The 19,156-nt window shown below is 38.3% G+C and overlaps 1 protein-coding gene across 5 annotated transcripts in view; it reads left to right on the top strand.

Annotated features, from left to right (window-relative positions):
- RTL4 (retrotransposon Gag like 4) overlaps positions 1 to 19,156 on the top strand; it is a 365,948-nt gene that overhangs the window by 66,554 nt on the left and 280,238 nt on the right. For 2 of the 5 annotated variants that reach the window (XM_082716422.1, XM_082716420.1), the window contains exons 2-3: positions 16,648 to 16,777; positions 18,165 to 18,223. The exons of 2 other annotated variants lie outside the window; for them this stretch is intronic. The gene's annotated coding sequence lies outside the window, so the exon portion shown is untranslated. The remainder of the gene's footprint in view (positions 1 to 16,647; positions 16,778 to 18,164; positions 18,224 to 19,156) is intronic. One more of the 5 variants, XM_082716424.1, reaches the window with a different exon arrangement.

The raw sequence follows: 19,156 nt of genomic DNA, 5'->3' as shown, positions 1-19,156 counted from the left end.
TTTTTGTGAAGAGGGTATGGTCCGTGTCCAGATTCAGTTTTTTGCATGTCAATGTTCTGTTGTCCCAGTACCATTTTTTAGAAAAAACTATCTTTGCTTTATTCTATTGCTGTTAATCCTTTGTGAAAGTTCAGTTGACTATATTTATATGGGTTTATTTCTGGGTTCCCTGTTTTTTTCTATTGATCTATTTGTTTATTCTTTTGCCAATAGTACAGTGTTTTGATGAAATAAATAATTGATAAACTGGACTTCATTAAAATAAAAAATTTTTGCTCTGCAAAAGACACTATCATAAGAATAAAAAGACAAGACACAGACTAGAAGAAAATATTTACAAAAGACCTGTCTGATAAAAGGACTGTTATCCAAAATACATAAAGAATGCTTAACATTCAGCAATAAAAAAAATTGAAGAATGGGTCCATGACCTTAACAAAGACTGCATCAAAGAAGATATATAGATGGTAAATGAACATATAAATACATGTGCCTCATCATATATCATCAGGGAAATGCAAGTTAAAACAATGGGATGTTTTTTAAAAACCCAATGGGATATCACTACATACCCATTAGAATGACAAAAATCAAGAATACTGACAATACCAAATGCTGTTGAAGATGTGGGGCAACAGGAACTTCCATTCATTATTTGTGGTATTGCAAAATGATATAGCTACTTTAGAAGATGTTTTGGTGGTTTCTTGCAAAACTAGACATGCTCTAACACGATCCAGCTATCATTACACTCCTTGGTATTTATCCAAATGAGTTGAAACTTACATGCACATATGAACTTGAACACAAATGTTTATAGCAGCTTTATTTATGATTGCTAAAACTTGGAAGCAACCAAGACATCCTTTAGTAGGTGAGTGAATATATGAGCTATAGTATACCCAAACAATGGAATATTATTTAGCACTAAAAATAAATGAGTTATCAAGATGTGAAAGACACAAAGAACACCCAGTGCATTTTACTAAGTGAAAGAAGCCAATCTGAAAAAGTTACACTTCATATAATTCCATGTATGTGACATTCTGGAAAAGGCAAAACTATAAAGACAGTAAAAAGATCATTGGTTGCTAGGAGTTAGTGGGGAGGGAGGGATGAAGACAAACAGATTTCTAGGGCATTGAAAATACTCTGTGTGATACCATAATCACAGGTACATTTCATTATACATTTGTCCAAACCCATAGAATGAACACTAAAGTGAACCCTAATGTAAGGTATGGACTTTGAGTGATAAGGATGTGTCAATGTAGGTTCATCGTTTGTAACAGGTGTCCCACTCTGGAGGAGGATGTTGATAATGAGGGAGGTTGCATGTGTGAGGTCAGGGGCTATATGGGAAATCTGTGTACCTTCTTCTCAATTTTTCTGTGAACCAAAAACTGTTCTAAAAATATAGCCTTAAAATACAAAAAAGAGAACTACTTTATTTATATTTAAAAGAATTTTTAATTGATGTGTAGTTGGCATATAATATTACTTATGATTATATTTTGACAAACAGAAAGTGAACCCAAAAGGAAGGAGTAGGGTACAGGCAACAATGATGTAAAGTTACTCACTAAAAAATACATGCTATAATTTCCAACCAGCAGGAGGAAAATTAAAGAAAGAAACTCAACAAAAAGTAGGAATGGATAATAAGTGGTGCAGGGAAAATTGGACAGCTATGTCTAGAAGAATGAAACTCAACCATTCTCTTACACTATACACAAAGATAAACTTTAAATGGATGAAAGACCTCTATATGAGACAGAAATCCATCAAAATCCTAGAGGAGAACATAGGCAGTAACCTCTTTGACATTGACCACAACTTCTTTCAGAACACGTCTCCAAAGGCAAGAGGAACAAAAGCGAAAATGAACTTTTGGGACTTCATCAAGATCAAAAGCTTCTGCACAGCAAAGGAAACAGTCAACAAAGAAACAACCCACAGAATGGGAGAAGATATTTGCAAATGACACTACATATAAAGGGCTGATATCCAAGATCTAAAAAGAACTTCTCAAACTCAACATCCAAATGAGAAATAATCAAGTCAAAAAATGGGCAGAAGACATGAACAAACACTTCTCCGAAGAAGACATACAAATGGCTAACAGGCACATGAAAAATTAGCCATCAGGAAAATTCAAATTAAAACTCCATTGAGATACCACCTTACATCAGTTAGAATGGAAAAAAATTAACAAGACAGGAAACAACAAATTTTGGGAAGGATGTGGAGAAAGGGGAATACTTTTACACTGTTGGTGGGAATGCAAGTTGGTACAGCCACTTTGGAAAAATAGTGTGGAGTTAAAAATAGTTAAAAGTTAAAAATAGAACTACCCTATGACCCAGCAATTGCGCTACTAGGTATTTACCCCAAAGATACAGATGTAGTGAAAAGGGCTACATGCATCCCATAGTTCATAACAGCAATGTCCAAAATTGCCAAACTGTGGAAAAAGCCGAGATGCCCTTCAACAGATGAATGGATAAACAAGATGTAGTCCATATATACAATGGAATATTACTCAGCCATCAGAAAGGATGAATACCCAACCTTTGCATCAACATGGATGGAACTGGAGGAGATTATGCTGAGTGAAATAAGTCAAGCGGAGAAAGTCAATTATATGGTTTCACTTACTTGTGGAACATAAGGAATAGCATGGAGATGGAGGACATTAGGAGAAGGAAGGGAAAAATGAAGGGGGGCAAATCAGAGAGGGAGATGAATCATGAGAGACTATGGACTCTGGGGAACAAACTGAGGATTTTAGAGGGGAGGGGCATGGGGGATAGTTTAGCCCAGTGATGGGTATTATGAAGGGAACATATTGCATGGAGCACTGGGTGTTATATACAAACAATGAATCATGGAACACTACATCAAAAACTAATGATGTACTGTATGGTGACTAACATAATATAATAAAAAGTAAAAAAGGACAAACACAAAAGCCAAATTACAAAGTTTGGTAAAAGTGCTGTGAAGTGTGTAAACCTGGTGATTCACAGACCTGTACCCCTGGGGATAAAAATATATGTTTATAAAAAATAAAAAATTACATTTAAAAAAAAATGCAAAAAAAAAAATTCCAAAAGCAGGTAAAAAAATAATTAATCACAAGGAATATAAATTAAACAAAATTTTTATAAGAAAGGACCCATCAGACTGGATTAATAAGAAAGTTCAATAAGTGATCTAGATACAAGAAAAATATTTAAAAATCAAGGGAGGGGTGCCTGGGTGGCTCAGTCAGTTCAGTGTTTGATTCTTGATTCCAGCTCAGGTCATGGTCTCAGGGTGGCGAGATTGAGCATGGAGCCTTGAGATTCCTTGAGATTCTCTCTCTCCTTCCCTCTGACCCTCCCCACCTCCTCTCTTAAAAACAATCAAGGGAATACTTACACGCTAGTAATTAAATTTAGAAAAATGTGATGGAAAGAAATACATTCACAAAAGTAACAGACACTGTAAAATTATAAAACATTTAATAAAAGAAAGAAAAATAGTCCTGAAGAAAAAGATAAGGATACTCCATTTTAGTAACCAGAAGACTTGATATCACAAAGACTTTAGTAGAAGAAGCAAAACTATAATTTTTGTATAGCCAAATATATAATCTCAGAGCTGGGAAGAATTTCATAAACATGACATAAGAAGGACAAACCATAAATGAAGCTATTGATGAATGCATTAAAATCAATTCTTCTGTGCATCAAAAGATACCTCACAGAATGTAAGATGTTTGCAGAGCATTTAGCTGGCAAGTGATCCAGAACATTTTAGGAACATATACACACATATTAAAAAAAAAAAAAAGACTAATGACCTGATTAGAAGAATTAAAATAAAAAATGTATAAGCATGCAATTCACAGAATAGAAAATCTGAATGCTTATGAATCACTGCTAAATTTTACTCCTGAAACCAATATTAAACTGCATGTTAACTATAATTAATTAACTAACAAATTAATTAATTAATAGCATGGATGAATGGGGTGTGGAAAGGGAGAGGGAGAGAATCTTAAGAAGACTCCATGCCCATTGTGGAGCCTGATGCAGGGCTTGATCTCATGGTACTGAGATCATGACCTGAGCAGAAATCAAGAGTCAGTTGCTTAGCTGACTGAGCCATCTAGGCACCCATGTTTTTTTTTGAACAGACTAGAATTTAAATAAAAACTACAAAAAAAAAAAAAAAAGAACCATGCCTATCTTCAGTAGTTAGGAGGGAAATGCAAATAAAAATGATCAGACACCACTTTTTACCTATACATTGGCAAATTTTTAAAAGTCCAAGGATTCCAAATGTTGTTGTGAATGTGAAAAAAATGGTACTAAGGGAACGCAAATTGGCACAGATATTTTTAATGAATGATTTGCCAAGGTCCAGTCAAACTGGAGATGTTTAGATCGTATGATCTTGCTGTTAGGGAAGGCATGCTTCCTCCTCATTTTGGATATCTCCTTTCACTCCAAGAGAGTCCCATTAGTATAGCACTTTTGGCCTGTCTCTGCTCCTTCACTCACTCCTCTCCAGGGGAGAGAAGTGATTGATTTTTATTGGTGAGTTTGGAAGCAGGACTGAGTCAGTGAAGCCCAGCCCTTCCACCTTTCCTTCCTCTTAGGAGGCGAGGATGAGGTTGAGCACATGTCTTCCTGTACTTCTCTGAGATGTAAGTTTTACTGTTTAATGTTGCTTGTGACTTAAGTGGGGGTAAATCTGGTTTTAGAAAGAGAAAGTATACCTGGCTGATAATAAACACGTTCCCTAGTGTCAGCTTTATTTCTTAATATCTTTCTTATTTTTTCCTTATTTTTAAAATGAAAAAGCCAAAAATCTCTTGAGTGATAACCTGAGTGAGGAAAGGAGATGCTATTTCATTAGAAGGTCTTCAACACCCAACACCTATAATTCTACTTCTGTAGATGCCCTAGTGAAACAATCACACCATGCCGGGAGGGCTACTTAAATCCAACATGAAAACCTCAGCACTCATGCCCTCCTCTACTGCTTCTTGAGCTGCTGTCCCTCGTTCTTTCTGAGGAGTCTCTCTTCATCATTTATTCCTTTTTGCCTGATTTGAAGCCTCTGTCTGGCCCTCCCCTTAAATGCAGACTCTGTTCCCACCCTTATGCTTTAGCACAGTCTAGTGCTGTAAAAACTGATCTTTGCCAGGCTTCCCTGCTGAGATGCTGAGATCTTGACTTTTATTCATTCCTTCTAGATCCTTGGTACCCTCTTGACTGCCCTGAACCTGTGCCTTGCTTCCCTGTGGCCCAATGACTCTGTGACTTCTCTTGATTTTACCACACTGGCCTGACCTTACCTGCCTTGACCCACTGCTTCCTAGGTGGCTGTCTTGAAAGGCAACTTGAATAGAATTTGGCCCCAGCACCCAATGTTGAAAGGAAACTGCCTGCCTTTGATAAAACAAGAAGTCCTCCTAATCTCAGCCTAGACCAGAAATGGTTCTAAATGAGCTCATGTCTCTTAAAAAACAAGCCATTTTAAAAGAAATATTTATTAGACATCTAATGTGATTTTTATAATAGAACTTTAGAAAATGCAGTAATATTTATTACATAAAATATAGAATACAGACAAGCAAAAAGAAGGTAATAAGGACTTGCAGTCCCACCACTGAGAGATGACTACTAACATGTTGGTATCTAACCTTTTTGGTCTTCTCTCTCTCTTCACATACTATGAAAATCATTAAGTATACACACACACCCCCACACACATATATACACACACACATACATATATGTACATACAACCACACACAAGTAGATTTTTTTACCAAATGTGACTGGATTCTGTATGTTTTCCCATTCAATGATATATGATGGCCATCTTTCCATATTTCTTCTATGACATTTTTAATGACTGTGTAATACCTACTGTACACATACTAAGATATAATTTAACCATTCTTCAATTGTTGGACATACAAATTATTTGCATTTGTTTTGACTATTAGAAATAATTATGCAATTAATCTGTGTGGCTAAATCTTTGTGTTATTCTCTGATAATTTTCTGAGGCTCAGTTCCTAGGAATGAAAATATTGGGTCAAAGAATATGCATTTTGAAGGTCTTTGAGATGCATAGCCAGAATGATTTTCAGAATATTTGCACAAATATACACACTAACTTGCATACAAGAGAAAGCCTGCTTCTGGGAACTCTTGTCACACTGGGTATTATCTGTCTCACAAATCTTTATTTATTTATTTTTGTCTTATAAATCTTTAACTATCTGTTAGAAAAAATGGTATTTATCCTTGCTTTCATTTACATTCTGTTTATTGACCATTTGTATTTCTTTTTTTTTCTGTGTTTTGCCTTTTTGTGTCCTTTGCTCATTTTTCTATTAGTGTGTTTGTCTTTGTCACATTGATTTGTAGCATCTTATAATGAGATTTTTTTAAGGTAGAGATATGAAGTGGCTTCACTGCAGCCATCATAGATAATTTTAGTTATTGCAGGAGTAGAATATTTTGCTCATTTTTTATTTCAGCACCAGTATAAGTTTCCAATGGAGCCAGAGGCAGGGTAGACATATTTGAGAGCCTGAAAATAAGTCCCAGAGAAGTTCAGTGGCTTACCCAGTACCATTGTGAACTTCCATGGCTGATCTAAGATGTGACACCCATCTTCCCAAATACTTTTATGTTAAATTATTAATCTACTATTCCAAAGAGATTCAGAGGGGAAATAGTGAAAATACCTCTCTTCATGCCAATGTATTTAGATTCAAGTAAGTCCAAAATCTCAGTTTTATAGAGGCTATTTAATAATTGACTGGGTAAGACAAACATTTTGTCGCTTTCTTCATTTGTCACGTTATTCATTGTCACACAAACCTCTGGGGGCTCTCCACTGTCCCCAGGTATGTTCAGACCCCCAGCTTGTCATTCAAGACCCTCAGTAATCTGCTTCTGTGTAGCCACGTGCTGTTTTCTCTCCATTGTGCCAAATGTACTCCGTCCAAATTGGTCTCCTCAGTGAACCTAAGTGTGTCCCTCTCTGTAGCAATCCCTGTGATGGTACTGTTCTCCACATCTGCAATACTCTTCCTCCAAGTGAGCCTCTGTATCTCAGTTTTTATAGATCCTTTCCCTCTCACATATCTTAAAGTCTGACTACACACTCTGTTACTTTAGTCTTTCCAGCGCTGTCCTATGTCTTAGGACTTCATGTGGTTTTGTCTTGAGGGTTGGGACAGAACCTGAGTACATTTTGTCTGTTGGTATGGGATAACCTGGGGCAGAGGCTTATAAGCTGGTAGGTGTTCATTGGTATTTGTGGAGTCTACCATTTCAGTGAAATATATATTAAGCACTTACTGCGTGCCTTTATTTACTAAGTGCTGAAAAGTTTGTGCCTTTAAGGAAGTCATGGTCCCTTGGGAAAGGTAGACCTAGGCTCTGAACCTGTCTCTGACAAAAACTTAATAGTTTACCTTGGGCGTTTCATTCCTTCTACAAGCCTTTATGTGTCAGGAAATGTTCTTGGCATGGGGTATAAACAGATGCATGGTATTAGGTTCTGCCCTCCAAAAGCATATATGTGCGCAGCTCCTTATAATACAATGTGGTAAGTGCAATAGTGAAAACATGTGCAGAGTGCTATGGAAATGAAATGGAAAGTCACGCTAAAGGGCTTATCAGGCAGCAAGCGCTATCTATTTAAATGCTTTCAGCTTGGAGAGTGGTGGGACATGGGGAATTTAAGGGAGGGTTTTGAGGAAGGTGGACATTACAAGTGGGTATGTTATAGATGTAGCAGATAGAGGGGGAGAGAAAGCATAACTGATCAGAATATGTTACAGAGCTGAGGGTGGGTGTCTATGTGTGTCTTGTGTGTATATTTTGGGAGGAAGTGGGAGAGTAGGAGAGCTATGAGAGATAGGTTAGAAATGGATTACAAAGGGCTTTGAATGCTATGCTAAGGAATTTGAGGAAAGAGATAAAGTTTTGCAACATTGACTGTGTAGAATGAGAAAGGAAATGTTAAGTAGGAGTGAATAAAAAAGCATGTTCTTTTTAAAAATTTTAAATACAAGGGGAACTGCCTCTTATAAGCGCCTGTGTGGTGTGTGTATGTAAAGGAGCTTGGTAAACTATGAAATCTTGCAGTTGCAATGTCCTTATTGTTGCTTCAGTGAAAAATATGTGGTCCCTAAGCCCACCTCAAAAATTTCTCTCCAACTTTTTAGTATGTCAGTTCTTAACATGTTAACAGGGATTCATTCTTTGGAGAAAAGCCCTCCCCTCTCTCCATCATCCTTCTTTCAAAATAGGAAGACCTCTGCTGTAGCAAACACATTAGGCCCCTTACCTTTCAGTGTGAATGGAAGATTTAATTTCGCTTTTTCTTGAGGGGTGGCAAAGAACAACATGAGGGGAAGGAGCCCTGGAGGGCGGGAATATAGAGCTTTCCCTGCCATAGGAGTAATTATGGACAGGTATTTGCTCAAATACACAAACTCAGACAACAGCAACTAATTTGTTGAAGCACCAACTATGTGCCAGGAACTCTGCTAAGTACATATACCTGATCTTGTATTTTAAACACTACAAACACACACACACACAGTGCAGAGTGGATATGAACATTATTCTCATCTTCCAGTTGAAGAAACTTGGGCATGTAGAAAGGTTGAATCATTTGCTCAGGGCACATGCCTATGAAGGTGCCAATCCAGGATTAGAATACAGAACTCCCTGCTTTCAAAGCCTATGTTTTTAACAACAATAACATTATATTCCCCCAAAATGTTCCTGACAGGAAGGTCAAATTGAAATTTGCACTCATTTATTCTGTAGACCTTTCATCAGCCAGTGCTACTGAGCTTCTACTCTGTCCCCGAACAGTGTTAGGCCCTATAGAAGCTTATAGTCCTAATGGGAGAGATTAGGCCATATGAAATAGTAGAAAGAATCTAGAGTAGGGATATTTAACCTGTGGTTTGTATGTCTCCACTCCACTCTCTCATGCCCATCACTAGATGTGGATAGACTATCACTTTGTTCATTCCCTTAAAGCCTAGACTCAGATTAAGAATCCTTCTCAACATATATCTGCAGTCAATAACAGCTAATTAGGCTGGTGTGGAAGATGAAACCTACTTTACTTTCCTTTTCTAGAAGGACAGAGGGAAAGGAGTTCATGGGGGGACTGGCGCTGTGAAACTGTGTAGATTTAGACTGGGAAAGAGGAGAGAGACTTTGGGGAGATTATTATTTTTTTAATTTAATTTAATTTTAATTTTTATTTTTTAAAATCTTTCATTTTTTATAAACATATATTTTTATCCCCAGGGGTACAGGTCTGTGAATCGCCAGGGTTACACACTTCACAGCACTCACCAAAGCACATACCCTCCCCAATGTCCATAACCCCACCCCCCTTCTCCCAACCCCCCTCCCCCCAGCAACCCTCAGTTTGTTTTGTGAGATTAAGAGTCACTTATGGTTTGTCTCCCTCCCAAACCCATCTTGTTTCATTTATTCTTCTCCTACCCCCTTAACACCCCATGTTGCTTCTCCACTTCCTCATATCAGGGAGATCATATGATAGTTGTCTTTCTCCGATTGACTTACTTAGGGTTGCTGGGGGGAGAGGGGTTGGGAGAAAGGGGGTGGGGTTATGGACATTGGGGAGGGTATATGCTATGATGAGTGCTGTGAAGTGTGTAAACCTGGCGATTCACAGACCTGTACCCCTGGGTCTAAAAATACATTATATGTTTATAAAAATTTTTAAAAATTTAAAAAAATAAAAAGAGGCAGAGGATCTGAATACACATATTTTCGAAGAAGACATACACATGTCCAACAGGTACCTGAAGAGGTGCTCAACATCACTAATTAGCAGGGAAATGCAAATCAAAACAACAATGAGATCACATCACACCTGTTAGAATGGCTATTAGCAAAAAGAAAAGAAATAACAAGTATTGGGAAGGACATGGAGAAAGGGAATCTACATCACCATGGTAGGAAGGTAAATCGGTGTAGCTATTGTGGAAAACACTATGGAGGTTTCTCAAAAAATGAAAAATAGAACCTCCATATGATCTGACAATCCCACTTGTGAGTATTTATCTGATGAAAATTAACTCAAAAGATATATACACCCCCATGTTCATTGAAGCATTGTTTATAATAGCTGAGATATGGAAGCAAACTAAGTGTTCATTGATGGATGAATGGATAAGGAAAGTATGGTATACATATACAATGGAACATCACTTAGCCATAAAGAGAATGAAATTTTATCATTGGCAACAACATGGGTGGACCTTGAGGGCATCATGCTAAGTGAAATAATTCAGACAGAGAAAGACAATTACTGTATGATCTCACTTAAAAATATATATATTTATTTATTTACTTATTTACTTATAGAGAGAGGGACAGTGAGCAGGGGGAGTGACAGACAGAGAAAGAATCCTGAGGCAGACTCCTTGCTGATCATGGACCCTGACACAGGGTTCACCACCAGGACCCTGAGATCATGATTAGAGCTAAAATAAAAAAAAGTCTGACGCTAATCCAGCTGAGACACCCAGGCACACCTGTGTGATCTTACCTCTATATGGAATCTAAAAAGCAACAACAAAAACAGTAACACAAACAAGCTCATAGATACAGAGAACAGATTGATGGTTGCCAGAGATGGGGGATGGGAGTGGGTAAAATGGGTGAAGAGGGTCAAAAAGGACAAATTTCTAGTTACAAAATCGATGTCATGGGGGGGGGTGTAATATATAGCATGGATACTATGGTTAAAAACTGTATTGAATATTTGAAGCTTGCAAAGAGAGTAAAACTTAAAAGTTCTCATGACAACAAAAAAATTGTGTAACTATGTACAGTGATGGGTGGTAACTAGACTTTTTGTGGTGATCATTTTGCAATATGTATGTGTATTGAAGCATTATACTGTACACTTGAGACTAATATTGTGGTATATGTCAATTATGCCTCAGTAAAAAAAGGGGGGGAGAGGGAAAGAAAACTATCCACGGACCTTCAGACTTTGTATTTCTGACAGTAAATGTGTTAGACCTTGATGACTTCAACAGAGAAATAACATGCTGAAAAGGTGCTTTAAGGAATATCAAGCTGGTACAATGAATTAAGGTTGAATTAGTCTGGAATCAGAGAGCATTGGTCTAATAAATGTGGAAGGAAAAAGTGACATGATTTACTATCTGGAAAAGGATGAGGAAGAGTCATGTGAAAAGGGTGACCCTAGGCTCTGGTTTAAACCAGTTATCTTGGCATTATTTTTAACAGCTCCCCCTTTTGCTCTTAAGTGTCCTGATTTGGATGACAAATTTTATGTTTACCATGGTTTTCAGCCTGGAGGACTAGGAGAATGGAATATCAATGGCAGAGATAGATATCTAAGGGAAGGTGATTTTTGTGTGGTGAGAGAATGTTATGACTTGGTATGTTGAGCTACAAAAAACAGTGAGATGTGTCCAGTAGACTGGATCCAAGAGGCAAAGATTACCCTCCACTCTCTGATTCTCTTTATGTAAGCCCCAAGAGAAACTAAAATTAACATTCTTGCTTCATTTGGCAAGCTGTATTCTTGCCTGGTCTCTTCACTCTTAATTGCAAATTCATGGTCTCCTCTTAATGTTAATTTGATAATTTTCATGGAGAGAGAGCAGCTTCTAAAGAGAAACCAAACAGCCAACTAGCGAATCTAAGACTCTCCTCTACTATACCCAATCACTTACTAGTTATGTAATTGATGCCTACCATGAGCCCAAGATCATGCTTGTCACTACTGGGGGAAACACAATAAGCAGAAGACAAGTTCCTCACTTTCAATCATTTAAAATCTTGTTAATGGATTTTAGTGCAATATTTCAATCAGTTTAATTGATCTTTACATTTTCAATTTAGAGACTAAATATAAATTGTGAATGTGACATTTCTGTTGTGACCTAAAGCTTGAAAATGCGAGTATTAAAAACGTTATCCATCCGTCTATACCTGATCCTGCTCTTCTGACATTAGGTAGGTAGTATATACCTTGATTCTTTGGTCTAGAGTATTTGAACAGGCATATGTTCTTTGAGGTCCAGTTACAGCTATTATTTTTTACAGCTTTCCTTTACAATATCTGTGTCTATGTCTTATCTCTAGTTATAGGTCTTTAAAACAACTAATCATAGCACAGATAGTTTAATTATTCAGAGCAAGTACTAAACATGGAGATACAATATGATTCCTTATTAATCCTTAACCATTATAAGTTATAGCTTAATTACCCTGAAATTTGCCCCAGACATCAGTGAAATTTAGAATCTATGCTGAATCCTATCTTCAAGCTAATTCATATGAAAGACTCTTGGAACTTTAGTGCTGGAATTTCTTAACAGTGGAGTTGCAAAAACCAACTAGAGTATTTCTGCCTAAAAAATCATTAAACATGGTGAAAAAATAATGAATACTGTTTTTCTGAAAATAAATAAATTAATTTAAAAAAAGAAACAGGAAAAAAACATAAAAAAAAAAAAACATTACACAGCTTGTTGTCAAATGCATGCCCTCACATTTAACCTTTTATTTCCTTCCTTTCTATGGACCAAAGAAGACAACCTGGTTTGATGTGGTTCAGAGGACCATGAGGCCTCGTGCTTGCCAGGATTACTCTGCCAAGTTGCTGTTCCCTCCCTCCATTCCTTCCTTCCTTCCCTCCCTCCCTGTCTCTCTGTCTCCCTCCCTCCTTCCTTTCTTTCTTTCGAGGGAAAATCCATTTGAATATCCCCCTCACCTTTCTGATTAACACTTTTTCTTCCACTTGCAAACATGACTTGCTAGGGTCATTTCCTTATAACCAGCAACTTTTATAATTAGCTTCAACAGGATAGAGTTTTAGAAATAGCTGGAGATTATGCTAAGTGAAATAAGTCAAGAAGAGAAAGTCAATTATCTTATGGTTTCACTTATTTCTAGAACATAAGGAATAGCATGGAGGACATTAGGAGAAGGAAAGGAAAAATGAAGGGGGGGGAATGAGAAGGGGAGATGAATCATGAGAGATTATGGACTCTGGGAAACCAACTGAAGGTTTTAAAGGGATTTAAAGGGGGGGGAATGGGTTGGCCCAGTGATGGGTATTGAGGAGGGCACAAATTACATGGAGCACTGGGTGTTAGACACAAACAATGAGTCATGGAACACTACATCAGAAACTAATAATGTACTGTATGGTGACTAACATAACATAACAAAAAATTTTTAAAAAGAAAAGCTTTTGAAAAGAAATTTTAGACAATTATATCACAGGTATATGATCTTTAATTAACCAAATCAATCTGGTTTAACAATAATAACAAAACAATAATAATATTACACTGTATGTTCACTAACTGGAATTCAAATAAAAACTTAAAACAACAATTACAACTGTATGAAAAATTATTTCAATTATTTCACTTTGTATCAATCCTGACTGAAGAAAATCACTGTGGATTTTTAAACAACTTTAAAACAAGGAGGCAGGTTTTCTGCTCATAGCATCTAGGAAAATTCTCCTTTCTATTTTTTCCCACTCTTCTCATTAGTGGATTAGTTTTGGGGATGGATATCATAGGGACAGTGTTTGCATGATTGGTTCTAAAACTGATAAAAACTGTCAATCATTTTCCAATTGAAAAAAACATTAACCTGGCAACATTTCCCATTTAGGAGAGGAGAAATAATTTGCCTGACATTTTTAGTGATAGAATTTGGTTTAGAAACTCCTGCCCAGAGGACATGACCAGACATTTCTGCAAAGAAGACATCCAGATGGCCAACAGACACATGAAAAAGTGCTCCACATCACTCAGCATCAGGGAAATACAAATCAAAACCACAATGCGATATCACCTCACACCAGTCAGAATGGCTAAAATCAACAAGTCAGGAAATGACAGATGCTGGCGAGGATGCGGAGAAAGGGGAACCCTCCTACACTGTTGGTGGGAATGCAAGCTGGTGCAGCCACTCTGGAAAACAGCATGGAGGTTCCTCAAAATGTTGAAAATAGAACTGCCCTATGACCCAGCAATTGCACTATTGGGTATTTACCCTAAAGATACAAATGTAGTGATCCAAAGGGGCATGTGCACCTGAATGTTTATAGCAGCAATGTCCACAATAGCCAAACTATGGAAAGAACCTAGATGTCCATCAACAGATGAATGGATCAAGAAGATGTGGTATATATACACAATGGAATACTATGCAGCCATCAAAAGAAATGAAATCTTGCCATTTGCGACAACATAGATGGAACTAGAGCGTATCATGCTTAGCGAAATAAGTCAAGCAGAGAAAGACAACTATCATATGATCTCCCTGATATGAGGAAGTGGTGATGCAACATGGGGGCTTAAGTGGGTAGGAGAAGAATAAATGAAACAAGATGGGATTGGGAGGGAGACAAACCATAAGTGACTCTTAATCTCACAAAACAAATTGAGGGTTGCTGGGGGGAGGGGTTTGGGAGAAGGGGGTGGGATTATGGACATTGGGGAGGGTATGTGCTTTGGTGAGTGCTGTGAAGTGTGTAAACCTGGTGATTCACAGACCTGTACCCCTGGGGATAAAAATATATGTTTATAAAAAAAAATAAGAAACTCCTGCCCACAGTACTTTCTACTACCGCTATTTTCTATGAGGCCTAACCTGTCCTGGTTAAACTGAAATAGTCCTTTAGATAAAATTATATGGGAGAGATGGAGCGCCTGGGTGACACAGTTAGCTGGGCCTCTGACACTTGGTTTCCACTTGGGTCATGATCTCAGGGTTGTGACCCCAGGGTTGTCATCTCAGGGTTGTGAGATTGAGCCCCGTGTCAGGCTCCATGCTCAACATGAGTCTGCTTGAGATTCTCCCTTTCCCTCTGCCCCTCCTGCTCATGCTCTCTCTCTCTCTCTCTTTTTTTTTCTCTCTCTCTCAAATGAATAAATATTTTAAAAAAATTTATGGGAAAGGGTAAACCTCAGGGCAAAAAGTGACTTTAGTACTCATCTACTAGGAGACCTTTATTATGGTTAATTGTCATTGATTCCATCTCAGAAATGCATGGATTCATTTCATGTCCTTTGCCATCTGAAGTAGACAAGCCTCCCCTAAATGTAGTTTATTCAAGAATTTCTCCTGCTGATTTTGCTCCAATTTTGCTTAGTATTTTCTGCTTCAGAGGAGTGTAAGGAGACAGAGTTTCATCTTGAAAAGTCAGAAGAATTTATTACTATTATTGTCATACCAGGGAAAGGAGATGAATTTATTTAGCGGCATCTGAAAATAGAATTGCCTCAACGTTGACGCCCGCTGCTGATGCTAAATGATGAATACTAAGCACCTGGCACACACTTTACACTTCTCTTCATTTATCTGTTCTTTATATTCCCATGTTTTAAGATGCATGGAGCACAGTTTCACTGTGTTCTACTCTTGGTCAGGAGCCAGGCAGTAGATGTCATTGATTATTTGTTGAGCATCCACAGCACATGGGGAACTGTACAAAGCACAGCATGAAATTGTAGAAAGAACACAAATGTGTAGACTCCAGCCAGAAATCCTGCATTTGAACATTGGCTCTGTCAAATTCTTGTCTTTGTGACCTTGGGCAAATCACTTAACTTTCCCGAGATCCACCATCCTTAACTCTGTGAAATGGGAATAATAATGGCAGTCCTATGTACCTTAGAGGGTTGACATGAGGTTCCAATGTATTATTCCTTGGGTCAGATTTTTGCAAACCTGTTTTCTGAGTACTGTGGCAAGGGGCAGCACTTACCATAGGTAGAGTGGGCAGCATCTTACTCATTTTACAAAGTACCTCCCACCATTCTACCGAGGAACCCTTGAGATCTTCGTTTCTTTTCCTTGAGGACAAAGCCTTTCATAGCACAACCAGATACTGCTTCTAATGATGGACACATTTGGAGCAGAAATTGTGTGCGTGAACTCTGGAGTCAGATTCACTCAAGTAAAGTACTAACTGTGTGATCTTGGAAAAGACATATAAGCTCTCTGAGCCTCAATTTCTTCAACTGTAGGTTGGAGATGAATAATAATACCTAATCTTAAAGCTGCCTTTTAATTTATTTAATTTAATTAATTTTTTTTTTTTGAGAGAGAGAGCGAGCAAGCACATGAGTGGGGGGAAGGGCAGAGAGAATGAGAGAGAGAGAGAAAGCAAACTCCATGCAGACTTTGAGAATGGGGCAACTAGTTTACTCTCTCTGCAGTCATGGGAGATAGTTTGGTGAAGGATATAAAATTAACATGCATCCTTTTGAAACCTCAGTCATCTCATTGGTAAAATCGGTCTAAGTTTTATAATTAAGGAAACTCAGGTGCAGGGATGGGGGGTGGAGTGATTTGTCTATGGGAAGCCAATTAATAAGTGGTGGAGCTGGAATGAAACCAGGCAGTCTATCCCAAAGCCTGTGTGATTTCCACTGATTGCAAGTAGCCTCATGTGGCTAGAGTTCATGATACTTCTTGAGGCAGCTGATGGGAAGAGGGGGGTGTGGGAGACCCTCCTTGCAGGCATCCAAGTCCCTGACCTCCAGTTCTGACCTCTACTTAGGGTCCTTCCTGGAAATGGTGGTTTGACCTTAGCTGTCCTTGCCTCCATAACCATCCTGCTGATGTTCCCAATGGCTGTTAAGCTTTTTGGCTGGGGAAAAAACAAACTCTTTTCTGGAAGAAAGTATTAGGTAAGTCAAAGCTCTCCACTCCAGTCAGTTGCTATGACCATATAATAATGGGATAAGTAAGTCCTGTTTCTCTCTGTCTTCCCCTTATACTTGCTAGCCTTTGGCAGCTTACAGATGACCCAGCGGGGCATAGAGAGGACATGTCACTCTGGTAGCTGTTGGTTATGCCTGTTGTCCAGAGGGGACTGAGTCCCACTATCTTTATCTAAATCTAAAAATCTGTCTATAATCTGCTTCCAGCCTACCCTTTCCTGTTGGGATAGTCCCCCTCCTTTCTGACTCTGGTCTGGTTCCTCACTTCCTGTTCCTGTTTCCTTACAACTAACTGCCTCTCAAATGCTCACCCTCCTGACTGACCTCAGGGTGCCTTCCTCAATTAGCTCATTTCCTGACCATAGCAGTTTGGTTATAGGATACCTCATAATGTAGGTCTCCTAAAAAGAGCAAGGCCCACCTGTTTCTTCTGCTTGATCTCCTGTTAGTCTTGTAAACATCTTCATTTCCAGCTGGGCTCCCCTTCCTATGTGAGACCACATTTCTTCCTGTCTCTGGCATTGTTCAGGTTGTGTGTCTGTCCCTTCCCATTATCCACACAGCAGTGCCTTCTTTGCCTCATTCTAATGTGTTCAGGTACCTGACCAGATACTATCCCTCATACTAGATTGTTCCCATTTCAAGGAATCAGAGCACAAATACCATATTTCTGTCATTCTAAGATGTACCATTGCTTTTAAAAATAGTTTTTCAGACAAAAAAAAAAGAAACACTATATGAAATGCACATAGTAACTCAAAGACAGCCTTCTTTTTCAGAAGCATTGAAAAGGCAAAAGAAATACACAGGTCTTAGTCTTGAGAAAATACAGTAGTTCGCACCATCTTATCCAACACTTGTTTATAGATTGGCATGAACTTATCCTTTGTCTAATGTCAGTGTGTCTTCTTTCTTGCAACTAAATGGTCCATTGATTGAAGGAAAGGACTTTTTTTCTCCTTGTTTCTTCTTCTCTAATCCTCTCTTCATATCCCACCTCCAGTCTTCCCTCCTCCCTGGCTCTGGAAGTAAAGCTAGGTACATAGATGGACCCCAGCAAGTCCTTAGGGAATTGGATTGATTGAACCCACTCAACTTAAATCATCTGTCTCCTGCTGGGCCACTCCCAATATGAAATCCCATTCCCTACTGACAGAGCCCACTGGCTTAAATCTGCTGTCTTTTATTTTTTTAATATTGTTGGTTCTAGTTCATTTGCTGTAGTTTTCATTACTTTGTGTTTTTATTTCTATCACATTTCTATTACTTTAGCTTTCTATTACTTCTGCTCAGTCAGGCAACAGCCAGGGAAGCCCTTTTGGAAAACACTGAATGATTCTTTCTCTGTCTTTAGGTGCTCTTCCAGCTCCCAGATGGTTGGATCTTGCAGTGTAATGTCAGGGACCTCCTAAGGTTTGTTTGTTTGTTTCTTATTGTCAAGGAATGCCAGCACTTTGCCTTCCACTCTAATACCATTAATGGAGAACATATTCTTTAAACATGGAACATACGTTCACTAAAATCAATTCATATAAAAAAATGCAGCACTTTTCAGGAGGAAGGAGATTAAGGAGATTTGCAACCTGAGGAATAATTGACTTGTGGATACCTCCTCCATCCAAAGGATAAGCTCTTCCTTTTTTTTTTTTTTTTTAAGATTTTATTTATTTTTTTGACAGAGATCCCAAGTAGGCAGAGAGGCAGGCAGAGAGAGAGAGAGGGAAGCAGGCTCCCCACTGAGCAGAGAGCCCGATGCAGGGCTCAATCCCAGGATGGTGGGATCATGCCTTAAGCCACAGGCAGAGGCTTTAACCCACTGAGCCACCCAGGTACCCCGGATCAGCCCTTTCTTAAAAGCTCTAATGAATAATTAATATAATGTTCTTGACAAAAGCATTGATTAGTAATGGTTTACCAATCTATATTACTCAGCAATGTCTTTCAGAGGTGCTACTCACTAAAAACACTCCAAGTGCCAGTGTAGCCTCTGAGTCCACTAACTGGGAATGGAAAGATAGAGTACAGTATATTTTTTGGGTATTTAATTTTTTCAGTTCTTTTTCTCACTTCCTATAAAACACCATGTTCTTGAATGGACTGAATTGGCAGGAGGAGCAAGAGTAGTATACACAGGACATTTTTTGTGTGTGTATTGGCAAACTACCCAGGGCACAAGATCCAGTGAGTGCAGGTAAATGAGAAGGCAGGGAAGAAGTAAGAGGTTAGTTTTCAGAACCTGCTGGAGGCTATGTTCTGCTGAAATTTGTTTTGTTTTGTTTTGAGTTCCTAAGTGTCAGTAATTATGGGTAAGTAAGAGGAGGTAAGTAAGTAGGGATAAAGATGGGC

The sequence above is a fragment of the Mustela nivalis genome (genome assembly GCF_964662115.1).
Source record: "Mustela nivalis genome assembly, chromosome: X".
Lineage (NCBI taxonomy): Eukaryota > Metazoa > Chordata > Mammalia > Carnivora > Mustelidae > Mustela > Mustela nivalis.
The sequence above is the reverse complement of the archived record's forward strand: the minus strand, read 5'-3'. Positions and strand labels throughout refer to the sequence as shown.